The sequence below is a fragment of the Pygocentrus nattereri genome, chromosome 1 (assembly GCF_015220715.1).
Source record: "Pygocentrus nattereri isolate fPygNat1 chromosome 1, fPygNat1.pri, whole genome shotgun sequence".
Lineage (NCBI taxonomy): Eukaryota > Metazoa > Chordata > Actinopteri > Characiformes > Serrasalmidae > Pygocentrus > Pygocentrus nattereri.
Genome location: NC_051211.1, coordinates 22,832,984 through 22,850,881, shown reverse-complemented (window position 1 = coordinate 22,850,881; position 17,898 = coordinate 22,832,984). Strand labels below are relative to the sequence as shown.

At 38.1% G+C, this 17,898-nt stretch overlaps 1 pseudogene; it reads right to left on the bottom strand.

Moving 5' to 3' along the window:
- Window positions 1-271: 271 nt before the first annotated feature.
- Window positions 272-17,460, bottom strand: LOC108440888 (annotated as a pseudogene).
- Window positions 17,461-17,898: the final 438 nt, after the last annotated feature.

Genomic DNA, 17,898 nt, shown 5'->3' with positions numbered 1-17,898 from the left:
GCAACAATAATGTTGCCTGTATTACATTTCCCCTAAGAAATCGATTTTCTGATGATTCATTCTACAATCTAGATGTAAACAAAATCATTCAGAATGGCTGATGTTAATGTTTACAAACACACCCTCTCAGAAAGTTGTTACATGAATTGGAATGCCTTGCCTGATGTCTGAGACACTTTTATCCCCATGCATTTTTATCCCACCTCCATAGAAAAAAAAACATTGAAGCAGAGTGTTGCAGTGTTTGAATTATGAGACAAAACAGTCTATGTTGTTTTTTGTTTGTTTGTTTATTTTTTGCCAGATTTACCACGTTTTCACCATTGTCTGCATTACATATACAACTCAGGAGATACATGTTTGATGGTCATTTTAAAAATGAAATAAAATGAACATATTTGAATTGTAGACATAGTGACCCCTGGTAAATAAATTGGAGCTGGCAAGTTTCTCTATAGTAAACCCTTTCACATCAAACCACTCTGAAAAGTTTTTGCTTACATCTCACTCACAGAACTGGGCAGATATTTTGAAGTTTACTGGAATTTCCTACACGTATAAAACTGAAACAGTTCAGTGAGTAATGTCCATACCTATACCAATACCTAATACTCAGCTATTAATCATAAGACTTAGTTTCTTATAATTGAATAATTTAGAAATGACTCTAAATTATTCAGTAACTACTATGTAATTGACATATAAATTGTATAGGAGTGAGGAATCGAAGATTGTTATAGTTAAAGTAACTTTAAAACAAAGACTTTAAGCAAAAATGATACAGTAAAAAGAATCTACTTCATCTCAGCACAAGTGAAGATTCATAAGAAAGCAAAAACACCAAATTGGTCATGGTTATTTGATAATCTGTTGAATGTCATGTTTGTTGAATATTCAGATACAAAAGTTTAAATAGGTTTGAACATCTAATCTGCCTGCCACTAATTTCCATAATAAGCATGTAGCTGTGCATACATAATAAGGTAAGTGGACATACAATCACAAATCTTGAACATAAACATATAAACTTATAATGAATGTATCTTAAAATACCTGATGGTTTCATTTCATATATGATGTAGAAGTTCATATTTGTTTTATTTTTTGAGGATGATTTCTGCTCATTTAAGAAAGTCTAAACTTAAAGCTCCATGTCCTGTACACATATATAGACTGTCAGTGTAGTAAAATAACAGCAAAGCAACTGAATTTCTGATTTGTTCATGATTAGTTACTTAAGATGTCATGGGTTACAAATGTCTTGTGAATTTCATCCTGTCTTCTGAACATTGTTATAAAGCAAAACATCATTATAAACTATCATCATTATAAAGTATTCTTGAAGATTGATTGTTTAACCAAGAAACACTTTCTCTTGAAATGCTAAGCTAATGCTGTGTTTTTCTTTGACTGTGGAGAAAACATCATATTTTTCCAAGCTTGGAAGTTCTCTTCTCCTTGATGACATTTTCAATCTCCTTGAGCAGTTTCTCCTTATTGTTTTTGATGTTCAATCCAGCTTTCCCCAGAAGATCTGTGATGTCACTGTAACTGTAGTGTGATTTGAAAGTGCAGTAACGGTCTTTCCACTTCTCAATTTCACCTGACAAAACAGACGTTGACTGTCTTAGAGCACTGCTGCCTTTCTATTGCTTCGTTTAGAAGATTTGAGATTAAGGTTTTGCATACAATTTGATGTTGCCCTCACATCAAAATGAGCATGAATATCGGAAGAGTTTTGTTCCAAAACACATTACAGATCCGTTTTAGGAATGTTCTTTTTTATTATATATATTACTGGAATTGAACTTTACTCATACAATAAATATCAAAGCTATCGTATAATTAATACCACCCTTATTATTATATATTTAATTTTTATATGTCAGCTGTTTTTTCTTTTCTTTTCAAAAACTTAAATTACTACACATTGATATAAAGCTTTTTGGAACAGAGCACTATATTTATCCTCAGTATGCTGTAGTTACCTTTGCAGTTAACAGCATTGAAAAGAGGCATGTGAATCACAGTTGGAACCCCTGAACACATAGAAGTCCTGTGATTTTTCCAGATGACTTGTATCCACTTCAGGGAAAGGAATGTGTAGGTCTTTACACATCTTAGCAGCGCCTTCCACCGTCTGCAAGAAACAAAGAAAAATGCAATTCTGTAAAAATATGTTTTTCTGTAAGTAGAGGTTCACGTTTAGTGTGACTTTCTTTGGGTGAGAGTGTTAAGGTGGTACAATTAGGTTTAAAGACTTCATAAGATCTTTAAACTAGGGAATGTCAGTGGGTGGTTTTGCCAAGTGAACTGTGCTGTTGCTAAGTTTGCCACATCGTAACTGTTGATTGCAGGTGAAATATAGGCGTTTGTCCACTTTGTAATGTTTTTCTAATTTGTTTTTCGCTGCTTTTAGGTGTCTTTGCACTACATTGCACTGTTCTGATTTTAGTCAGTAGAGTAGTTGTTGGTTAGGGGTGTTACCCATCTGAGAACTTCATTGAACTGTGAGTTATTGTGTCTTTCTTATTGTGGAATCATGTACATTGACCTTAACTGAAGCAAGAGAGGCCAGCAGTTCTTTAGATGTTTGTCTGGGTTCTTTTGTGAACTTGTGGATGAGTCGTTGATGCACTATATTTTGGTAGGCTGGCCATTCCTGGGATGATTCATCATTGTTCCACGTTTTCTCCATTTGTGAATAATGGCTCTCACTGTAGTTTGCTGGAGTCCCAGAGCTTTAGACAATGGTTTTCGTAACCCTTCCCAGACAGGTAAATTTCAGGGACTGTGTTTTGCATCTGTATTTGTATCTGTTTAAAATGTGGCATCATGTGTCGCTTTTTGAGACCTTCTGGTCTGTTTCACATTGCCAGACAGATTCTATTTAAGTGATGTTTAGATTCAGGAGGTCTGGCCAAATTTGGTATAAACATACGTTATTGTCCAGAGTAGCCCCAGTCTAATATATAGCATTGTTTACATTCAGAGGGGGCCCATCCTGTGCAGCTGCCTCCTGAATCAGCTCCACCATATTTCAGTCAGAGGCCCACAGGATAAACTCAACCAGAATCTACACAGTCTAATAACCAATATGATAGAAAATAATGTTACGACTATAGAATTAATAAGGTCAAATTCACCACACAAACATGCAAAAACAGAAGAAATACTTTTTCAAAGCACTACTATAAGACTCAAGTGCCCATAGTTTTCTGTTTCTAGCATCAGCCGACAGGCCCTTCACAAAGATGGTGATGTTCTTTATGGACATGTACTGAAGGCCTGTGCTGCAAAGCTGGCAGAGGTATTAACCAGCATTTACAATTTATCTCTGTCTCAAGCTATAGCCACCATTACGTGTTATAAAAGAGTGGTGCTTTGTAGCAATGACACAGTTATAAAAAGGTTTCTTGTTGGGATATTTGAATGCTGATCAGAAAAAAGCAACTGGCAACACATTTAAAAATTAATATATTAAAAAAATTGTCAATCAAGTGTTATGTGGAAAAACGCCCCATTCCAAATGCACTCAGGTGTGTGATTTAATCATAGACATGTCATCTCTGATATAATACGTATCCAATTTTCACAACACAATGGCTTTTTAAGTCAGCATTCATAAATGTCTATACAACTTAAACACTGCTTTCAGTATATGTGTGTGTGTGTGTGTGTGTGTGTGTGTGTATGTGTGTGTGTGTGTGTGTGTGTGTGCGCGCATAGTACCTCAAAAGGATTATCATCCACACTGAAGTCAAGGGAAATGATGAGGTCAATGTGTCGTTCTTGTCTCAGCACTGAGAAATAGGGTGAGTTGAGTAACAGTCCAGCATCCTCATAATCTCTTGTCTCTGAGTGAAGGACACTGGGGTCAACTTCTTCCACTGATGACACAGTCAAACAACACATACTTTATGAGGAAAATCATGCTCTACCACTACATCACTGAATGATTTATTCAAAATTGACTTTCCACTTTTTAGATTTTCTCAACTATCTAGAGTGGTTATATTTCTAGGGTAGTTTCAATGTTATTTGAATTTTGAAGTCTGATGCAAAACTGAATCTTTTTGCCATTTAATCCATTCTTCTCTGTTAATAGTGCAAACTCTCAATGCTGTCATTGCATTTATTTGCGATTATATTATTTTAAAAAATTATACCCTGTTGCTAGATTTCAACAATATGCCCAACATATACTGGAAAGGGACTGATGGATTAATTTAACTAAGCTGTTAATCTTCATATGTATTGCAGTCCTGTTTTTGTCCAGCAGTGCAACCTGAACAGTCAATACTGTCTGTGAAAATTCAACACAGGGGATTTTTTTCTGTGGAACACAAAGTATTCCTTGCATAATTAGACATAAAGCTGTGCAGGCAGTATACGTCAGTAAAGGTAAGGTTTATATGCATTAGTATAGTATGAAGAAAAATTTAGCACAGACACAATGGTAAGAACAACATTAATTTAACATGAAAGTTAATTTCCTACTCGTCATGTTGTTGAGATAGTTGTATGTTGTTCCCCAGGTCCAGCATACCACGTTTTTTATGCATTTAACAACTGAAAAATAAAGATGAAGATGAAATCTTGTTTGTTGAGATGTCATCTATCTGAGGTCAAACTTGAACTGGAAAGTTTCTTTAGATCTTTTCACAAACACTGAGTTGCTTAGTTATTAGGTATACACCATACTTAACACAGATTGTACAAACCTCAAATTGTACAAAAGTAAAAATAATAATAATAACAGAAAGCAGCAGTTAATTATTTCTGTTTATTAACAATGCAAAACATGATATTTGAAGCTTTACCTGTGTTAAATGTGATGCCGTCAACACATTCCAAAAAGTTGGAACAGGGGCATGTTTACCACTGTGTCTCATAATCTTTTCTTTTAACACTTAATAATCATCTGGGGACCAAGGACGCCAATTAAACCAGTTTTGAAAGTAGAATTGTCGCCCTTTCTTCCATTACATATGTCTTCATCTGTATGGGGCCTTCATTATTGTTTTTGCACTTCAAAATGCACCTAATTTTTTCAGTACGAGGCAATTCTGGACTGCAGGAGGGCCGATCTAGCATGCACACTCTCTACCACTAGATAAGTTTACCTGTTAAACTAACAACTAATGTATACATTGACATCATTTCTCAGAAATACAGGATATACATGATGTTCTCATGGATTATGTTATTCAAACTGCATATCTTCTAGATTAAGAGACCCTTATTAGTCCCACAAATGGGGAAATTTCACCTCCGCATTTAACCCACACTTGCGCTATAGGTGGATAGATGGGCAGCCCTATCCACGGTGCCCGGGGACCAATTGGGGGATGGGTGTCTGGCTTAAGGACACCTCAATCTCTTGTGACAAATTTATACTGTACTGCACTCACAAACACACACACCCACACCCTCACCCACATACACATACATCACAGTCATTTGTGCAGTATTTCCAAGTGCTGTACGTCTCAGGTACACTTTCTTCTCTTTTCTCAGGAGCAGCAGTTGGTGAACCATTGCCGTGGCATTTGTGCTGTGTTTTTTCTGCCCTTTTGTTATTTCTCTTTTTTACTCACCCCCCCCCCCCCCCCCCTCCCCACTTATCTCTCTTCTCCCTTCTTTACAGATTTCCCTGGCCTGTCAAGTCTGGCATGATGTTAACACATTTCATTAAAATATCAAATGTATAAACAAAATGAAATTAAATCATTAAAAAAGAAAGAAAGAAAGAAAGAAACACTGACAAGATGAGCCTATAATCTATAGTGCTCATTTTGGAAAAGTAAATTTGTTTGGCACAGTAACGCAGTCTGACCATAATTCTGATTGCAAATCTGCCAGACAAGACAGGCAAAAAAAAAAAAAAAGATCATGGACTGTCGGCGCTGGGGATTTAACTGGTGACCTTCCGGTCACAGGGCCAGTTCCCTAACCTCCAGCCCACGACTGCCCCAATTCTGTGCTTTAATAAATAAATGACAGTTAATGGTGTTCACTGCTGTGGTAGGTTTGCTAATTCCAAAACAGCTCTTACAATGTAGGAACACAAATATTACAACAATAAATTCACATTTTTTCAATGCTTAACATTTTCTAATCTGATTATGTACCAATCTGATGTATTATTATTATTCTTATTCTTATTATTATTATTGAGATGAAACCTTAGAAAAATACTAAAGAATACCAAGTCAGGTGGTTATTTAAATTTTCATTTGATGATAGCCAAACTGAAAAGAAGGTACATAAATTAAATGCAAAGCTTGTCCGTGGCCACTCTGAGGACATCTGTTTTAAGAGAATTCACATGCAGAATTAACAATAGGTTTGAAAGTGAATATGTATAATTATGTATATCAATTAGCATTAAAGTAACAGGTGTATTGATTTTAAAAGAAAGGATTTACTCACCATCAAGCAAGTCACAGAAATAACTGCATACACGCAGGGTGTAATCCCTTAACTCCGTCGTGGAGATCATCCCTTCTGATGTCATCAGATTTATGGGAAGAGTCATCTGTCCAGTTGTCCAAAAGTTTTTTTCAGTGTGAATGTGCCTATTTTTGTCTTTTCAAATGCTGGTATAAGTTAGATTGACTACATTTTAAGGAATGATAGATTACATTTTAAGGAATGTATAGTGGGTGCTTATTGTGCATTATGACAACTAATAATACAAACATTAGTGGTTTTCACATAACAGACCTCAATCAGTTCACTAAGAAACCTTCTCAAACCCTCCCTAAAGAAAAGTGTTTCCAGAATAATGAAATTTATTATTATTAATCGCTAGCATTAGTTAAATTACTAGATATTAGCAGTAATGTTATGTATTAGGTTAAGTATGTCTCCTGGATTATGGGAAATGTAGGTGAATACTACCTTTTAGTAGGTCATTTACGGTTTTGCAGTGAACTGAAGGATCCTCATCTGTCTAGGCACAGAGGTGCAAATGCAGAAGTGCTGAGAGCACCTGACAACCATTCTGCACATCTGATGCATCTGATGTGTAGCTTTCTTCCATGTCTTATGTTTAAGGAAAAAACAAAAATTATTAGATGATAAATTGGAAGCAGCACTGCTGATCCACTCATACCAGCACTACACAAACTAGCCAAACAAACAAACTAACACGCCACCATCATGTCAATGTCATTGTACCCAATAACAATGGTCAAAAACCAACTGTCTGCATGCTGAATTGTTTCTTCAGATTGATGGAGACTGCACACTTCGCCAGTGCATATTATATAGTAACTTTTTTTAATATTTCATTTTCTTAATAATGTTAATTCAGCCTTTATTCAACTGTCAGAGCACCAGTTCTAATAGGTTTTCAGTGGAAGTGGCAGAAGTGACCAAGACCCTGGTTTACATTTTTACTCAAGTAAAAAGTAGAAAAGAGCATGTTCCTTGATGGCCTTGAAGAAAAAAAAAAACAAATAAATGTATTTATTCAAACAGCATTATGCTGATATGGCAAAATCATACAAATTATTGGTTAACATCAATAATCTGTACATTTAAAAACTATTGTTTTTTAACCAAGTCATATAGTTCTTGTAAGTAAGGCCATGGATGGGATTTTTTCTGATATAGTGTTTTTACAAGCTTTTACAGATGGTTTAATGGTTTCAAATAGTTTCCTTAGGTGGCTAATGATTAATACTCAGATTCCCTTGGTAGACAAGTGAATGAAGAGTGAGAGAGATTCATACATTTTATCAGATGGATTAGCAATCTCAAACCCTTCAGCCAGTGCACTGCCACACAGACCTGTAAAATTCCAAAGAAATAAAAATGGGAACAAAAAAAATAAACATAAATTTAATGTCCATGCAGTGTAACTGCCATATGCAGTAGCATTTTATACCATGTCAATGGCACAAATGATAAACCAGCAGGACAAGAATCTAAAAGTTGTTTTTTTTCAAAACAAACAACTTGCAATATTTAACAGATTGCAATATTTAATGCAGAAACAATTTGAGATTTCTTCTTAAGTAGTCTTTGTTTATTCAATTACCACCACTGTGATATTTTCTCATTTAGCTCCTATGGAATTTACAATGCTGTGTCAGCACCAGGCTAATAGTGGTGCACATTGTACATAGCAACAATATTTAAACACCAGAATTAATTCTGCTGCTTTTATGAGCATTAACTTCATCAGTAAATACAAGAGAACTAGTTCCAATGGCAGCCATATATGCACAAGCCATAACACTACCTCCACCATGCTTGAAAGATTAGATGGTGTGTCTTGGCTCTATTCCATATTCTTCTCTTTTTATCCTTCTTCACCTTTGTCTCATTTGTCTATAAATTGATATTTTTTTATGTTGGCAAACTAATTTTCCTGTTTTCTGAGGTTTAAAACAGGTGTGCATCTTGTAGTAAACGCTTTGTAACGAAGCTCTGAAGTGAAATGAAATCTCTTCTTAATCAGTGACTTTTACTGAAACACATCTAACACCTGGAGTGTGTTCTTCATTTGATCAGCTGTTGTGAGCAGGTTTTTCCTTATCAGAGCTGCCTCCTGTGCCTTTTGATGTTTCTGAACTTGCCAGTGCCTTCTTTTTTCTTTAAATTATTATTCTAATTTTATTTTTGTTTATTATTCTAATGACTTCTCTTTCAAAATATATTGTTTTAATAATTATGTGGTTTTTAAATTAGAATTTGAATTATTTTTGTGTTATGTAGAGCATTTAAAAGACTAAATGACATTGTATAAAAGGTGCTATATAAATAATCTGTCACAGTTGGCTCCTCCCAGTCCTGTCCATGTGCTCGTGTTTTGGTTTTGTAACTCCGCCCCTGATTGTATTCACCTGTCCCTCATTGTTACGTGTATTTAAGTCCTGTGTTTGCCCCTTCCGTTTGCCAGTCTTTGTACCTTTGTATCGTGTCTTTGTACCTGGTCTTCGTTTGTGTTGATTCTTGAGATGTCTTACCCTAAGTCTGTACGTGTCGGCTCACTGACCCTGGAATGTTCTGACTATGACCCTGGATTTGCCCCTAATAAATCTCGCTTATCTCAGCGTGTGCGTCCGCCTCCTCGCTCCACGTTACAGAAAGACTGGCCACCACAGGACGCAGCAGGTAAGCGACACTCCGGCATGCGGTTGTTCCGTTGGGACGAAACTCCGGCTGTTTCAAAGCAGCCCGAGTTCGCCGTGTCCCAACGCCACCAAGCCGGAGACAGCAAATCCCCTGGCGCTGAGGGAACACGAGCGTCTCGTCGGTCCCGCAAGAAAGCGGAGGACCTTCCCGCCTTGTGTCCGGGAGGCGAGAGCTCAGGTAAGCGCCTTGGGTCTGCCCGTCTTGAGCGCCACTGCAGGGAGGAGCGACCTGCAGTGCAAGACGGTGTCAGACAGAAGGAGCATTCAGATGACCCGTTTTTTGGTACTCGGCTCGTTCGCAAGCGTCACTGCGAGCTGCCAATCGCTCGAGTGAGCTTTGGGAACGGCCGAGTGGGTCCAGTATCTGTGTGTTCCTCCAGGTTGGAGCAGAGGTCCCCAGCCCGAAAGCCCGATCCCGTGGCCGCACCCCGCGGCACTTCTGATCCCGTGGCCGCACCCCGCGGCACTTCTGATCCCGTGGCCGCACCCCGCGGCACTTCTGATCCCGTGGCCGAACCCCGCGGCACTTCTGATCCCGTGGCCGCACCCCGCGGCAAGCCTGCGCCTCCGGACCCGCCGCCAGTCGCCGCGCCTCCGGACCCGCCGCCAGTCGCCGCGCCTCCGGACCCGCCGCCAGTCGCCGCGCCTCCGGACCCGCCGCCAGTCGCCGCGCCTCCGGACCCGCCGCCAGTCGCCGTGGACGTCGCAGCAGGCCCCGCGCCTGCCTCCGTGGACGTCGCAGCAGGCCCCGCGCCTGCCTCCGTGGACGTCGCAGCAGGCCCCGCGCCTGCCTCCGTGGACGTCGTAGCAGGCCCGCCTGCCTCCGTGGACATTACATCCCCTTTGTTCCCACCCATCCCGCCCTCGTCTGTGTCTGTTCCCCCTGGGCCTTCCGTTTCTGTCTCTGTTCCCCGTGGTCCTTCTGTGTCTGTTTCCGTTCCTTTGTTTCTGCCTTGTTCTGTACCTGGTTTTGTCCTTTTCCCTACTGTTGTGTCTGTCTCAGTTCCCTTTCCCGTTGTGGTTCCCGTTCCTGTGTCTCCTTTTGTTTCTGTTCCTGTTTCTGTTTCCGTGCCCGTTTTCGTTCCTGTGTCTGTCCTGGTGCCTGTTCCCCTGTCTTTTGCGTGGTCTGTTGTTCGTTCTTGTTTTCCTCGTCCTGTGTCTCCGGTCGTCTCTCGTTCGGCGTCGTTTTGTGTTGTGCCTCCTCGTCCTCCCTCCGTTTTTTGTCCTCGTTCTGTTTCGTCTGTTCCTGTGTCTGGTGTGTCTCCGCCTGTGTCTGTTCCTGTGCCTTGTGGTTCTGTTCCTGTGCCTTGTGGTTCTGTTCCTGTGCCTTGTGGTTCTGTTCCTGTGCCCGTTTCTGCCTCTGTGCCCGTTTCTGCCTCTGCTCTGGCTTCGGTGTCTGTGCCTGTTTAGTTTAGTTTTGTCTTTCTCTGGGTTTCGCCTTTTTGTTGGGTTGGTTTGTTTTGTTCTGTGTGGCACGCCCGGTGTGCGTGCCTTTGGGGGGGGGTTCTGTCACGGTTGGCTCCTCCCAGTCCTGTCCATGTGCTCGTGTTTTGGTTTTGTAACTCCGCCCCTGATTGTATTCACCTGTCCCTCATTGTTACGTGTATTTAAGCCCTGTGTTTGCCCTTTGCGTTTGCCAGTCTTTGTATCTTTGTATCATTGTATCGTTGTACCTGGTCTTTGTTTGTGTTGGTTCTGGTTGTTTTCGTCATGTCTTACCCTCGATCTGTCCGTGTCGGCTCATTGACCCTGGACTGTTCTGACTACGACCCTGGATTTGCCCGTAATAAATCTCGCTTATCTCCGCGTATGCGTCCGCCTCCTCGCTCCCCCTTACATAAACCTTGCAGTGCCTTGCTTTTCTTTTTTAAGAATCTACGAAGTAGTTGACTTGGCTACACCTAACATGTTTGCCATCCCTCTGATTGGTTTGTTTTGATTTTTTTCAGCCGAATAATCACTTGCTTCACCAGCAGTGACCGCTCTTTGGACTTACTGAGAGTTAACAGTGATGTATTCCAATTGCAAATGCCACAGTTGAAACAAAAAAATGGGGGTCTGTGTTTGGAAATGGTTATAATTATTACACTGTTGCTGGACTTGGACATCAATACCTGTGATATCACCAAAGAAAGTGCAGCATACCCTCAAATTAAAGCTGAAAATCTGCATTTTTAATTCATTTTTATCATTTGATTTCAGCTCCAATGAGCTGTTGTAGACTGCTGAAATAGCAATAACTTGTCAATGTCCAGATTTTTGTGGACCTGACAGTAGACAATAATAGACTTAAATTAAAGTTATGCAATTTAAGCTCATAATAATAATTTCTTTTAAAATACAGTATGGTAGACTGTGTTAATGTTCAAATGCACTTGCACTGCATTTAAACAGAAATAACTTCGAATCATTAGAAAACCATCTCAGGCTGGTCTTTAATCTTCTTTCCATTCTGAAACTGACTTCCCAAACAGGATGAATCCACAAAGGCTCCAGTGAGAGAATAACCTGACTCATCTGGAGTGATCTCAAACCAAGGATCTACAAACAACGGGCAAATTTCTTCTTAAAAATAACATACACAGTTTTCAATAAGATTTTTAGGTAAGAACAGAATCTACACATGAATAACACATCATGAATCGGATTTAGACTTTTAGACTTTGGAAGACTTTGAATTTACATTTACAGCATTTAACAGACGCTCTTATCCAGAGCAACTTACAAGAAGTGCTTTGTCAATCTAGAGAAAGTATCTTTGCTAATTACCAATAGGTTAGAGAAAAAGACGGTCCTGAGCTCAGATACTGCTAGAAACAAAGGTCACTGTAGATACCGAGAGAAAAAGGAACAGAGTTGAACACAGAACTCTGTGCCATGCAATACAATACAATAAACTACAATACACAGTGCATTCAACAATAAAGTAAACTACAAAACACAGTGCAATGCAATAAAATATGATGTAAAAGTGGAGCACAATATGTTGCAAACAATACTTAATTCAATGCTCATTTAACTGCTGTGAATCAGGCCCAATGTTCATGTACTGTAAAGCTAAACCATGCCTCTACATGAGACTGCACAATGTACATAATGAGCCTCCACACAATTGGAGATATTAAACTGGAACTTAGACAGTTTTGATTTTATAGCACAAAAACAAACTCTTTTGAAGGAGACTCCTGCCTTGCCCCACTAATACCACCAGTTGGTCATTTAATCAGGAGAAAAAAGAGGTGGGGGGCATTTTTGGGCTTATTCACAGAACACGTTACTCAAATAATAATATAATTTTATGCTATTCTTTATTTAAAATAATAATATTCTTTGTGATAAAAATCATCATTTATAGAGCACTTTTTAGCGTTGCTACTCTCTACACATTGATGACATACAGTACATACACAGAAAATGTACCTGCAATCAGTCTTTTATGTTTACACTGTTTGTCAATCACAGTGTAAATGGGATACGGGTCATTGGCGTATTTACTCCTCTGCTCTGTGAGTTTGTGTTCATCAATCTGTAAAATACAGAAAATACAGACTGATGTGTTTTGAAGTACTAATGTAAATCTTCACTGACCTGAAAATACTATTAGAACATTCTGCAAAACTGGTTCAACATCAGAGTTAAAAGCACATTTCAGGCTTTAAACTGACTTTTAGACTAAAATGATTTTGCTTTGAGTGATCCTACCACTATTATGTTTATTTTATTCAAATACATGACTGAACTTTTTGCTTAATGTCTTAAAGTAAATGATTTATTTTGTCTCTATCAAAACAATCATAACACTACCAAAACCTTTCCGAATGTTTTGGTCATGAAAATTAGCTAATTTTGAGCAAAACTCAAGACTATTAGCCAGTACATGACAAGCGCACACAGCTATGAACAGTTTTACACACATAAAACCATAATATATTTCATTAAAGCACAATAAATTTTACTGAACTGTAGAAAATGTATTTCAGTAGTGATAATTATTAATATTACACATTGATTGTTACACTTCAGGAGACATTTACTTCAAAACAATGGGATCTAACTGCTCACCATGTGGTCATGAGGAACAGGAATGCAGTCTCACTTCCTACTCTAAAAAGCAGGGGTGTGGCTAAAATAAGGCTCTGCCTGTGGACTAAAACTTGGCAGCAACATGAAAACATAACAGAATTTTTGGAAATTTGTTATTTGTATTATTTTTATTTAAAAATACAGTTGTGATTAATCTAAATTGTTCAACTTCAACACAAAAAGATCTTAAAAAAAGAAAAAGAAAAACAGAAAAAAATGTAATATTATTTTCACAAATATAAAATATAAGAGTTGGGCTTCAGACAACCACCTCCCAATAGAAAGTACTGTAAAAAATGATGGGTTTGTTTAAGACTGGTGTTTCTCCAACACATGTATAAATTATGGGCTTCTTAATACTGGTGGGGCAGGAGGCACTATAAGCACGGGAGTTGTATTGTTTAAAGAGAAGAAACAACAGTGATACCCAGTGGAATCCAACAAATGCATCTTTCAAAAAAAGTTAAATGTGTTTCTTACCAGAATAGACAGAATAAAGAATGTAACTGAATCATTTATCAACTGAAGAAAGCATAAAAGCTAGAGACTGGACAGAACACAGGTTTTGGTTTCTCTGGTCTGAGTTTGAGTGTTTCATTGATGATCTGCCGCTGCTCAAACTGTTTGAAAACTAAAAGGTTTGATGGAAGAAGAATGCTAAATTGTTTACTGAACAGAGGTGGGAACCTCTTGTTTATTACTGATTTTATCACAAACATATGTGCAGCTGCTCCTCTAGTCCTGCTTTGCTAATAAAAGTTTGCAACATTGTAATGTTGGGCTGGAGAACTTCAGTCCTGGATGACTGGATCCTTGTACAATTTGGTGATTTTCCTGTTGAAGCACACTTGATTCAACTCATCAGCTAAATATCATGAAATTCTGGTAAATGAGTATAAAAAGATTGTTAGCTAATATTCATTAATTTTTTTTAGACTTTTTTTTCTCCCATCTCTCTGTTTGCTCCTGTGTGTTATTACTTTTACAGCTACTTCCCCTTACTTATCTGTATATAATGTGTTGATGCTCCAAAATGTCACCAATTATATTAAAAAAGAATAAATAAAATGTCAAATTATATGTTGCTGAGCTAAAAAGGTATCTCCCTTTTTTCTTCATATCTATTTTGATGCATTATTTGCCACAGAAGCTCCCCTTCATGTTATGTAAAAATTTCAAAACAAATGAAAAGCTAAGAATATTTTTTCTCTCTTCCGTAAATTTACCAAGACTTCTTCCTTTCTTTTGGTTTTTGCTTTTTGGCCGAGTGCATCCTGAATTTCATTTCAGTTAAGAATTTAGATTTTGGTGTATTATTAAATACTGGTGATCTTCAAGAGCTTAAAGTGAAATGAGAGTGATGTCCTGACCAGCATCATTTACACCTATAATACATATAATTAACATGCTTATGGTTTATTCCACAAATATGTGGGTAGACTGAGAGCCAGAGAAGGTGACTGTATCATGTAACCAATCACAACAAGTGGTTTGAAAATTTATCAAAGAACCACTGAGATAACTCAGTGGATGAAGCTAATCAGAGTACTGTGTATGGGCCGACTTAATTAAATATCCACACACCTGTATACTACTGCATTCTATTCTCACCTCGTTCACTGAGTTAGACACAACCAGAGCTGCCCACACGTCTGTCAGGCTGAAGTTGGGTTTTTCCATGTATTTCCTCAGTTTGTGACACTTGTCCTGGCAACTGACCCTGCCATGAGCAAGCCTCTGGATGATGCTCTCTTTCACGGTCTCCAGTTTGGTAGACCAGTCTGGTTCTCGGTATAAGGACGCCATGCACCTTCCGAAGACCAATGAAAGAAACAACAATCTTTATTTCCTGACATTTTATACACTTATTTTTTTTATTCCACTGTGACAAAACATGATAAGAATCCGGACTAACAAACTCTGACTGTAAGTGTCTACACAGTGGGAGATGAGTGATTACTGAAATACACCAGACTCAGACCTTTAGAAGACAGTGTTAGCTTGTTTTGCTCCAAATGCTGGCTTCAGTGGTAAGTGTGTTTTTTCACACTTACCATATTCTGATGTTTCCATAATATTATTTAAATAAGGCATTATACATCTGTTCACATAGCTTTCTTTCTGGCACTGTGTCCCAGCTATTCGGACGATAAGGTTTACATTGAGCTTAATGAAAGTGAATGTGAGTGCCTCATAATAAGCGGAAATTAGCTTTTTTTGTGGCTGCCTGATCATCACCAGATCATGAGTTTGAATCTCAGCAATGCCACAGCCAACCCAAAGAAGGAAGTGTGCTAGCCTTCATCCCCCACTAGCCTGGGAACATCAAGTGACCTCGAAGAAGGAACTGGTAATGACCAAACTGGTGGGAACTCAGAAAACTGCAACTGCTTTCTTTTTTTAAAGATTTTATAGTGGAATGTAAATCTTTAACACTAGTCTACATATTTAATATAACCTTATTTTGCTTTCTGATCTGTAATTTCTATTTTTGTTTTGGGTAACATCTCTTCCACCACCACATTTAATATAAAGCACAAAAATCATAATATATAGTCTAATTGTTTATGCTTACAAGTGCATGTAGTATATCACTGCTATCATATAAATGTTGGTTTTTACTTTTGTGCATCATTGAACTCCATCTGTTAAAATTTTATGATGAACTGACCAATAGAAATGATCCAAAATTACTTTGGAAACAATTTGGTTACATTAACTTCCATTACAAGACAAGAATGTTTTTATTCCCTTTTTCTGTAAAGTTATCATCCTGGAGATTTAGAATTAATTTGGTATAAATGTATGGATATAAATAAATAATCAAAATGTGTTCTGTGTCACTACCAGGTAGAGCCTGAAACTCCACTCAGGTACATGATGCAGTCAAGAAGTCTCACTTCTTCCAGCTGATACAGTGATCCCAGCAGTCCAACCATCGCTCTCAAACCTCCACCAGATCCCAGCACTGCGATGTTAGGCACCTCAGCCTGCATTATTGAAACACATCTATATTAATTTCATTTCAAAACAGACGTCCCAAAACATCATCCATCAGATTCACCAGTGGGCTATTATAAATGTTACCAAGGCTGCTGGCTAACTGTGTACGTTTTTAGCACAAAGTATTTATAGACATGCGGTAATTTTAACATGGATGATGAATAAAATAAAATTAAAAAAACACTGAAAACATGGGAGTTAATACTTTTTAAATTAAAAAATTCTAAAAAAAAACTTTAACTTAGTGGTTCAATTTTTGCTTAAGGAACATGTTAATCAAACCAATCACTTTTACAAAGTATATTTATGGTGAGGTAGAATTGATATTCTGAGTATATGTACTGCATATTCTAGTGATCACTGTGGCCAAAATTTGTGTGCAACTCTGTATTCCACCTGGTGTGAAGTCGATCTGCGGCATGAACCTCACTCACATTTTCATCGTGATTATGGTCCAGAGGAGCTCCAAGGCATTGTAGTTGTGTACTTATGTAAATTATGTTCAGGCCTAATGTTAATGTGCAGGATACAGCTGGAGTTACTTTAAAGGTGTAAGAAAGGAATTATTCATAACAAAAACATGCTATTATAGCACAGCATAATTTAATAGTGCAAACTAAGGGATATAAATGTGCTTTACCTCACTGCAGAATATGCCATGCTGCTTCAGGCACTGTAGAACAATCTTTCTCCGTCTGATCACATGTTGACTCTCGGCTTCATTCAGAGAGTGACCAATCCTCACCTTGCTGCTGCACACACTACATAAGAGTGGGTTAAATGGGTTAAATCTGTGATTCATCTATAATATTTGCATGTGCTGAGTCTCTCTCTATAGGTTTTCTACAGCTGTTAAATCATTGAGCTTATCATATATAGCTCTTGGACTGCCTGACTGACAAAAGCACAGGTAGACAGAAGCATTCATAAAATACATTGCAAATACTTGCAACATAACGAAGAGTTATTTTATAATCTGACTTCAAGTCATAGATGAAAATAAACAAATACCTTTCACAGTTTCTGATCTGGTCCATCACTGGAAAGAAACAAACATTAGAAATATTCTAGAAAATATTCCAGTCACCAATCAATATTCAAACGAGCAGATAAATCATTATATCACAATGAATGAAAATAATTTTTTTTAATTATATATTTTTTCAGCTAATAGAGAGAATGGTTAATATAGTCATCTGTGAATTACCAAAAGAACGCTTTACTACAGTGCAAAGAAGAGAATGAAACTCAAACCATCATATCAACAGCTTTTCCACTTACAAGAGAGGAAGAAAAACTAGCTTTCTTTGCACTAAAATGACTGGTGTGCCCACAATTACATGATTTAAATAGGAGTTCCTGTTGAAAGTATGCCACAAAGAATTAAGGCAGTTCAGAAGGCAATGTGGGTCCAAAATATATATATGGTATATATGGGTACATGGCTCTGTGCTATGAGCCATTCAGGCCCTGTACAAACAAAGCAGGAGTTTGGTTCGCATGGCCGGCAGTAAGTCAGATTCGTTCCCAGTGAGAGTTGGACTCCGTCAGGGCTGCCCTTTGTCACCGATTCTATTCATAATTTTCATGGATAGAATTTCTAGGTGCAGTCAAGGGATGGAGGGTGTCCAGTTTGGTGACCTCAAGGTCACATCGCTGCTGT